Raw genomic sequence first — 10,845 nt, forward strand, 5'->3', positions numbered from 1 at the left:
CTAATGATGTGATCCCGTTATCAACGACATCCAATGTCCATAGCCAGGAAACCATGACTATCTGTTGATCACAACGAGCTAGTCAACTAGAGGCTCACTAGGGACATATTGTGGTCTATGTGTTCACACGTGTATTATGATTTCCGGATAATACAGTTATAGCATGAATAAAAGACAATTATCATGAACAATGAAATATAATAATACTTTTATTATTGCCTCTAGGGCATATTTCCAACATTTAGTACTACTACTCTATTTTCTTTGGTCAAACTTCTGGCAGCAACCATAGTTTCACATAGTAGAGACAGTGTCCGCAGTCGCCGTAGCGCAATAGCGTCCGCTATTGCTTAAATTAAATGTCATTACTTTTTGTTAATTATATAGAAGTATACACAATAATCTAGTGTTTTTACAAAATCGCTACGCGGACATAGTGCCTGCAATATCTCCCGCTATCCGCATTCCGCTGAGTCAACTAGAGGCTCACTAGGGACATATTGTGGTCTATGTGTTCACACGTGTATTATGATTTCCGGATAATACAGTTATAGCATGAATAAAAGACAATTATCATGAACAATGAAATATAATAATACTTTTATTATTGCCTCTAGGGCATATTTCCAGCAGTCTCCCACTTGCACTAGAGTCACTAATCTAGTTACATTGTGATGAATCGAACACCTATAGAGTTTTGGTGTTGATCATGTTTAGCTCGCGAGAGAGGTTTAGTCAACGGATCAGCGACATTCAGATCCGTATGTACTTTGCAAATTTCTATGTATCCATCTTGAACATTTTCACGGATGGAGTTGAAACGACGCTTGATGTGCCTGGTCTTCTTGTGAAACATGGGCTCCTTAGCAAGGGCAATAGCTCCAGTGTTGTCACAGAAGAGTTTGATTGGCCCCCGACGCATTGGGTATGACTCCTAGGTCGGTGATGAACTCCTTCACCCAAATAGCTTCATGTACTCCGCTTCACATGTAGATCCCGCCACGACGCTCTGCTTGCAGCTGCACCAGCTTACTGCTCCACCATTCAACATGTACACGTATCCGGTTTGTGACTTAGAGTCATCCAGATCTGTGTCGAAGCTAGCGTCGACGTAACCCTTTACGACGAGCTCTTCGTCACCTCCATAAACGAGAAACATGTCCTTTGTCCTTTTCAGGTACTTCAGGATATTCTTGACCGCTGTCCAGTGTTCCTTGCCGGGATTACTCTGGTATCTTGCTACCAAACTTACGGCAAGGTTTACATCAGGTCTGGTACACAGCATGGCATACATAATAGATCCTATGGTTGAAGCATAGGGGATGACACTCATCTCTTCTTTATCTTTTGCCGTGGTCGGTGACTGAGCTGAGCTCAATCTCACACCTTGTAACATAGGCAAGAACCCTTTCTTGGACTCATCCATTTTGAACTTTTTCAAAATCTTATCAAGGTATGTGCTTTGTGAAAGACCTATGAGGCGTCTCGATCTATCTCTATAGATTTTGATGCCTAATATATAAGCAGCTTCTCCAAGGTCCTTCATTGAAAAACATTTGTTCAAGTAGGCCTTAATGCTGTCCAGAAATTCTATATTATTTCCCATCAAGAATATGTCATCCACATATAATATGAGAAATGCTACAGAGCTCCCACTCACTTTCTTGTAAACGCAGGCTTCTCCATAAGTCTGCATAAACCCAAACGCTTTGATCATCTCATCAAAGCGAATATTCCAACTCCGAGATGCTTGCACCAGCCCATAAATGGATCGCTGGAGCTTCCATACTTTGTTAGCGTTCTTAGGATCGACAAAACCTTCTGGCTGCATCATATACAGCTCTTCCTTAAGATGCCCGTTAAGGAATGCCGTTTTGACGTCCATCTGCCATATCTCATAATCATAGTATGCGGCAATTGCTAACATGATTCGGACGGACTTAAGCTTCGCTACGGGAGAGAATGTCTCGTCGTAGTCAATCCCTTGAACTTGTCGATAACCCTTAGCGACAAGTCGAGCTATATAGATGGTAACATTTCCATCCGCGTCCGTCTTCTTCTTAAAGATCCATTTGTTTTCTATCGCTCGCCGATCATCGGGCAAGTCAGTCAAAGTCCATACTTTGTTTCATACATGGATTCTATCTCGGATTTCATGGCTTCTAGCCAATTGTTGGAATCTGGGCCCGCCATCGCTTCTTCATAGTTTGAAGGTTCACCGTTGTCTAACAACATGATTTCCAGGACAGGGTTGCCGTACCACTCTGGTGCGGAACGTGTCCTTGTGGACCTACGAAGTTCAGTAGCAACTTGATCCGAAGTACCTTGATCATCATCATTGGTTTCCTCTTCAGTTGGTGTGGGCATCACAGGAACATTTTCCTGAGCTGCACCACTTTCCCGTTCGAGAGGTAGTACTTCATCGAGTTCTACTTTCCTCCCACTTACTTCTCTCGAGAGAAACTCTTTTTCCAGAAAGCATCCGTTCTTGGCAACAAAAATCTTGCCCTTGGATCTTAAGTAGAAGGTATACCCTACAGTTTCCTTAGGGTATCCTATGAAGACGCATTTTTCCGACTTGGGTTCGAGCTTTTCAGGTTGAAGTTTCTTGACATAAGCATCGCATCCCCAAACTTTTAGCAACGACAGCTTAGGTTTCTTCCCAAACCATAATTCATACGGTGTCGTCTCAACGGATTTAGACGGTGCCCTATTTAAAGTGAATGTAGCTATCTCTAGAGCGTATCCCCAAAATGATAGCGGTAAATCGGTAAAAGACATCATAGACCACACCATATCCAATAGAGTGCGATTACGACGTTCGGACACACTGTTTCGCTGAGGTGTTCCAGGCGGCGTGAGTTGTGAAACGATTCCACATTTCCTTAAGTGTGTGCCAAATTCATGACTTAAATATTCTCCTCCACGATCTGATCGTAGGAACTTTATCTTTCGGTCACGTTGATTCTCCACCTCATTCTGAAATTCCTTGAATTTTTCAAAGGTCTCAGACTTATGTTTCATTAAGTAGACATACCCATATCTACTTAAGTCGTCAGTGAGAGTGAGAACATAACGATATCCTCCGCGAGCCTCAACGCTCATTGGACCGCACACATCGGTATGTATGATTTCCAACAAGTTGGTTGCTCGCTCCATTGTTCCGGAGAACGGAGTCTTGGTCATTTTGCCCATGAGGCATGGTTCACATGTGTCAAATGATTCATAATCAAGAGACTCCAAAAGTCCATCAGCATGGAGCTTCTTCATGCGCTTGACACCAATGTGACCAAGGCGGCAGTGCCACAAGTATGTGGGACTATCGTTATCAACTTTACATCTTTTGGCATCTACACTATGAACATGTGTAATATTACGCTCGAGATTCATTAAGAATAAACCATTGACTATCGGAGCATGACCATAAAACATATCTCTCATATAAATCGAACAACCATTATTCTCGGACTTAAATGAGTAGCCATCTCGTATTAAACGAGATCCAGATACAGTGTTCATGCTCAAACTTGGCACTAAATAACAATTATTAAGGTTCAAAACTAATCCCGTAGGTAAATGTAGAGGCAGCGTGCCGACGGCGATCACATCGACTCTGGAACCATTCCCGACGCGCATCGTCACCTCGTCCTTCCCCAGCCTCCGTTTATTCCGCACCTCCTGCTGTGAGTTACAAATATGAGCAACGGCACCGGTATCAAATACCCAGGAGTTACTACGAGTACTGGTAAGGTACACATCAATTACATGTATATCAAATATACCTTTGGTGTTGCCGGCCTTCTTATCCGCTAAGTATTTGGGGCAGTTCCGCTTCCAGTGACCCTTCCCCTTGCAATAAAAGCACTCAGTCTCAGGCTTGGGTCCATTCTTTGACTTCTTCCCGGTAACTGGCTTACCAGGCGCGGCAACCTCCTTGCCGTCCTTCTTGAAGTTCTTCTTACCCTTGCCCTTCTTGAACTTAGTGGTCTTATTGACCATCAACACTTGATGTTCTTTCTTGATTTCAGCATCTGCTGACTTCAGCATTGAGAACACTTCAGGAATGGTCTTTTCCATCCCCTGCATGTTGTAGTTCATCACAAAGCTCTTGTAGCTTGGTGGGAGCGACTGGAGGATTCTGTCAATGACCGCCTCATCTGGGAGGTTAATGTTCAGCTGGGTCATACGGTTGTGCAACCCAGACATCTTCAGGATGTGTTCACTGACATAACTGTTTTCCTCCATCTTACAACTGTAGAACTTGTCGGAGACATCATATCTCTCGACCCGGGCATGAGCTTGGAAAACTAGTTTCAGCTCTTCGAACATCTCATATGCTCCGTGATGCTCAAAACGCTTTTGGAGCCCCGGTTCTAAGTTGTAAAGCATGCCGCACTGAACGAGGGAGTAATCATCAGCACGAGACTGCCAAGCATTCATAATGTCTTGGTTCTCTGGGACGGGAGCGTCACCTAGCGGTCCTTCTAGGACATATTGTTTCCTGGCAGCTATGAGGATGATCCTCAGGTTCCGGACCCAGTCCGTATAGTTGCTGCCATCATCTTTCAGCTTGGTTTTCTCTAGGAACGCGTTGAAGTTCATGTTGACATGAGCGTTGGCCATTTGATCTACAAGACATATTTGCAAAGGTTTTAGACTAAGTTCATGATAATTAAGTTCTAATCAAATTATGAACTCCCACTTAGATTAGACATCCCTCTAGTCATCTAAGTGTTACACGATCCGAGTCGACTAGGTCGTGTCCGATCATCACGTGAGACGGACTAGTCATCGTCGGTGAACATTCTCATGTTGATCGTATCTTCCATACGACTCGTGTTCGACCTTTCGGTCTCCGTGTTCCGAGGCCATGTCTGCACATGCTAGGCTCGTCAAGTTAACCATAAGTGTTTTCGCTATGTAAAACTGTCTTACACCCGTTGTATGTGAACGTAAGAATCCATCACACCCGATCATCACGTGGTGCTTAGAAGCGACGAACTGTAGCAACGGTGCACAGTTAGGGGAGAACACTTCTTGAAATTTTTGTAAGGGATCATCTTATTTACTACCGTCGTCCTAAGTAAACAAGATGCATAAACATAATAAACATCACATGCAATTATATAGTTGTGACATGATATGGCAATATCATATAGCTCCATTGATCTCCATCTTCAGGGCTCCATGATCATCTTGTCACCGGCGTGACACCATGATCTCCATCATCATGATCGCCATCATCGTGTCTTCATGAAGTTGTCACGCCAACGACTACTTCTACTTCTATGACTAACGCGTTTAGCAATGAAGTAAAGTAAGTTACATGGTGTTCTTCAATGACACGCAGGTCATACAAAAAATAAAGACAACTCCTATGGCTCCTACCGGTTGTCATACTCATCGACATGCAAGTCGTGAATCCTATTACAAAGAACATGATCTCATACATCACAATTCATCATTCATCACAACTTCTGGCCATATCACATCACTTGATCAATCGCTGCAAAAACAAGTTAGACGTCCTCTAATTGTTGTTGCATCTTTTACGTGGCTGCAATTGGGTTCTAGCAAGAACGTTTTCTTACCTACGAATAACCACAACGTGATTTTGTCAACTTCTATTTACCCTTCATAAGGGCCCTTTTCATCGAATCCGCTCCAACTAAAGTGGGAGAGACAGACACCCGCTAGCCACCTTATGCAACTAGTGTATGTTAGTCGGTGGAACCGGTCTCACGTAAGCGTACGTGTAAGGTTGGTCCGGGCCGCTTCATCCCACAATACCGCCGAAGCAAGAAAAGACTAGTAGAGGCAAGTAAGATGACAAGATCCACGCCCACAACAAAATTGTGTTCTACTCGTGCAAAGAGAACTACGCATAGACCTAGCTCATGATGCCACTGTTGGGGAACGTTGCAAAAAATTAAAAAATTTCCTACGGTTTCACCAAGATTCATCTATGAGTTCATCTAAGAAACGAGTCAAGGGAGAGAGTTTGCATCTACATACCACTTGTAGATCACGAGCGGAAGCTTGCCAAGGAGATGGTGATGATGGAGTCGTACTCGAACGTGATTCGGATCACCGATGTCCTAGTGCTGAACGGACAGCACCTCCGCGTTCAACACACGTACGGGACGGGAGACGTCTCCTCCGTCTTGATCCAGCAAGGAGGAAGGAGAGGTTGAGGAAGGCAGCTCCAACGGCAGCACGACGGCGTGGTGCAGTTGACGCGGCAGTATTCCGACAGGGCTTCGCCAAGCACGTACGGAGGATGAGATGTGTTGGGGAGGGGAGGGGCTGCGCCTTGAGTTATGGTGTGTTGCAGCCCTCCCCTCACCCCTCTATATATAGGGGAAAGGGCAAGGGTGGCCGGCCCTCTAGGGAAAAACCCTAGGGGGGGGGGGCGGCGGCCAAGGGGTGGGGTGCTTGCCCCCCAAGCAAAGGGGGTGCGCCCCCTTTAGGGTTTCCCCCCACCCCTAGGCGCATGGGCCCAAGGAGGGGGGCGCGCCAAGCCCACTAGGGGCTGGCTGCTATCCCCACGCAGCCCAAGTGGCCCCCCGGGAGGGGTGGCCCCTCCCGGTGGACCCCCGGAACCCTTCCGGTGGTCCCGGTACAATACCGGTATGACCCCGAAACTTTCCCGTGCCCGTTTAACAACTTCCCATATATAAAACTTTACCTCCGGACCATTTCGGAACTCCTCGTGACGTCCGGGATCTCATCCGGGACTCCGAACAACATTCGGTAGTCACATACTAGTCTTCCTAACAACCCTAGCGTCACCGAACCTTAAGTGTGTAGACCCTACGGGCTCGGGAGACATGCAGACATGACCGAGACCACTCTCGGGCAATAACCAACAGCGGGGTCTGGATACCCATGTTGGCTCCCACATGCTCCTCGATGATTTCATCGGTTGAACCACGATGTCGAGGATTCGATCAAACCCTGTATACAATTCCCTTTGTCAATCGGTACGTTACTTGCCCGAGACTCGATCGTCGGTATCCCAATACCTTGTTCAGTCTCGTTACCGGCAAGTCACTTTACTCGTACCGTAATGCATGATCCCGTGGCCAACACATTGGTCACCTTGAGCTCATTATGATGATGCATTACCGAGTGGGCCCAGAGATACCTCTCCGTCATACGGAGTGACAAATCCCAGTCTCGATCCGCATAAAACAATAGATACTTTCGGAGATACTTGTAGTGCACCTTTATAGTCACCCAGTTACGTTGTGACGTTTGATACACCCAAAGCACCCCTACGGTATCCAGGAGTTACACGCTCTCATGGTCAAAGGAAGAGATACTTGACATTGGCAAAGCTCTAGCAAACGAACTACACGATCTTTGTGCTATGCTTAGGATTGGGTCTTGTCCATCACATCATTCTTCTAATGATGTGATCCCGTTATCAACGACATCCAATGTCCATAGCCAGGAAACCATGACTATCTGTTGATCACAACGAGCTAGTCAACTAGAGGCTCACTAGGGACATATTGTGGTCTATGTGTTCACACGTGTATTATGATTTCCGGATAATACAGTTATAGCATGAATAAAAGACAATTATCATGAACAATGAAATATAATAATACTTTTATTATTGCCTCTAGGGCATATTTCCAACATTTAGTACTACTACTCTATTTTCTTTGGTCAAACTTCTGGCAGCAACCATAGTTTCACATAGTAGAGACAGTGTCCGCAGTCGCCGTAGCGCAATAGCGTCCGCTATTGCTTAAATTAAATGTCATTACTTTTTGTTAATTATATAGAAGTATACACAATAATCTAGTGTTTTTACAAAATCGCTACGCGGACATAGTGCCTGCAATATCTCCCGCTATCCGCATTCCGCTGCGCGGACCCCAATCTGCTACTATCCCGCTATCCAATATTTAAAACCATGGCAGCAACGCTAGTATCTTCCGAACGCATAAATAGAACCTACTCCTTTCGTTGGCAGTACACAGGCCGAATTGAAGATTGAGTGTACTACATTCAGAGAATTGAGTCCAGTCTTGAATCTACTGGTGGGCCTTGGAGCAATTAATGTGCGTGGGCCAGACATGGAATCCAATGTCGTGGCCCACGTGAGATCCAAACATACACACAACCATTATTACTGGACTGCTGAAGGATGTACACATCAGTTATGCGGATGCTCCTTGTTGCCCTTTTTAGCCGACAATATAACGATTGTGGTGAGAAAGAAGCACAAATTCAGAATACAATGCCATGATGACTGAAATGATTCAATGCACATTACTCAATCTTCACTTCAGGTAACCATTGTTACAATGTGAAAGAATTCAGTGAATGAGATTTCGTTCAGCTAACTAATTTCTCTCCCCGCTTTGGCTGGCTCTCTTTATTTTGAGAGCTCTGCGATCTTATACCACTGTAAGCACTTTATCCCTCTAATGTAAATTCCTATACACAACACATATATTGTGCACAAGGGAATACATTTCGTTTTGTATGATGGTGTTTCGTTAGACGGTAAATTTGCTGAGCTACTCGACCTCATTACAGAAAGACAAACAAATTGCCACATCAGAATAGCCCATAGCAGGAGGGATGTTAATTCACTTGCAATATCTGCAATTATTTTTGCGGATCGGCCTGATATGGCAATCCTGCTAGAGTTGCTCTTAGATTTTTTTTTGAGTGGTGAGTTGCTCTTAGATGACGGATAGCGGCAAATGTTGTAAGGCTCCTATATGGGCTATCCACTAGCACGACCCAATATGGTGACAAAGCTACGCTATTGCTCAGACGGTTAATGAAATTTTTTGTGGAAAATCCTATCTGCCGCATTTTGCGGCTGATTGTCGTTGATTCGCATAGAGCAAGTTATCAGCGCGCGACATGGGCCGGCCCAATGATTAGTTAAGAGCATGCTACGGTACGCCCGGTTTTGGGAACGTTCTAGGAGGTTCCTGTCGGTTTTTTCTGGTTTAAGGAACCTTCTAGAAGGTAAGGGAAGGTTCCTGAACCGGTTCATGCCTTTTTCTATTCATTTTCGTTTTCTTTCTCTTTCTCTTTTTCTTTTCTATCCTTTTTTCGTTTTCTTTATCATTTTTTATTTTCTTTGTTTTGTTTTTTCTTTTCTACCCTTTTTTATTTTTATTTTTCAAAAAACCTTCAGAACTGTTGAAAACTTCATAATTTAAAATTTTGATCATTTCTTCAAAACTGTTCTTATTTTTAAAACAAATTCACAAATTCCAAAAATATTTAGAATTTTAATATTTGTTTGCTACTTTACAAAAAAATGTTTGAAAATTGGAAAATGTGTAGGATTTCAAATTTAAAAATGGTTCGCATTTTAGTTTTTTTCACAAATTCAGAAACTGTTCGAAAATTTCAAAAGATGTTCTCACTTTTAAAATTTGTTCAAAAATTCAAAAAAGTTCATGTTTTCAATTTTTTTTACAAAATCAAAAGATGTTCTCGCTTTTAAAATTTGTTCAAAAATTCAAAAAAGTTCATGTTTTCAATTTTTTTTTACAAAATCAAAAGATGTTCTGGGATCTCAAAATAGTGTTTGCATTTGAATTATTGTTTAAAAATTAAAATAAAAATGTTCATGTTTTACACTTTCCAAATATGTTCACGAATAAAGAAAGCCATATTTTGAATGTGTTTGAGAATTAAATATTGTTCAGGGAATCTCAAGAAATGTTCACATTTTGATAAATTTGTTCGTAATTTCATTATTAATCTTGTTCTTGTTTGTCAACAAATGTTCTTATTTTGAAATTTGTTCCTTTTTTCAACAAAAAAATTGGGTTCAATTTTTTTGTTTTTATATAAATTTCTTCAAAAATTCAAAAAAATCATGTATGAAAAAATATTTACTTTTTTCAAAACGAAAATCACGTTTGCGGCTGATAATTGATACACACTGGGCTGCCACTTTAGATTCCTAATCAAAGTAATGATGCTGGCTAGGGATGCTGTTCACTAGAAAGAGGACCTCGGTTCGATCCCTCACATAGACTTGTGTTTATGGGAATTTGTGCTGCCGGGTGTTTAAGTTTTGATGCTGCCTTCTACTTCTTTAAGCGCCGCACTACGAATCTGCGCAACCAACTTCCTGGTCGCAATAAGTGGCATATAGGAGGTCCCAAATTTTGGACCTTTTAAAAATATATAATTTTGGAAAACTGTTCAAAATATCCAACCGTACTTGTATTTAGATTTCTAAACTAACTTTAGTGGAGGAAAGAGCAATCCATTCGATACTAGATAAGATGAATTAGAATATGTGAAATCTTTAAAGCACCTCAAATTCATTTAGAATCTCTTAAAATATCTGAACTTCCAAATTCGCAATAAAGATCTGAAATAGATAAATTTATGAACAAGCCATATAACTTGAATGGGAGAGTAGTGGTTGAACCCCAGCTCGGTGCACTCACGATGCACCCACTCAAGAAAACATAGCAAAATATTTCAAAAAAATATCTGAAACTTTGTGGTAATGATTATGAACAAATGTTGTGGATGCTTGAAAAGTTTGGTGGTCAAATAATATTCGAGGAGTTCTGTACAAAAAAAACAAATTCTCCTCAAACTTTGTAAGCATCCATAACATTTGTTCATAATCATTTTCAGAAAGATTCGGAATTTTTTGAAATGTTTTGCTATATTTTCTTGTGTGGGTGCACCCAGAATGCACCACCCAGTTCGGGCTTAGAAAATCTACTCTCAACTTGAATACACTTTTCTTGCTGCTCCTGATTCCATTAGGCTGTGTCGTGACTTCCTCTCCTCTCACAATGTGTGATCTCTGTAAGCAACTGCTATACTTGAAAT

Source organism: Triticum dicoccoides, chromosome 4A (assembly GCF_002162155.2).
Source record: "Triticum dicoccoides isolate Atlit2015 ecotype Zavitan chromosome 4A, WEW_v2.0, whole genome shotgun sequence".
NCBI classification, from domain to species: Eukaryota; Viridiplantae; Streptophyta; class Magnoliopsida; order Poales; family Poaceae; genus Triticum; species Triticum dicoccoides.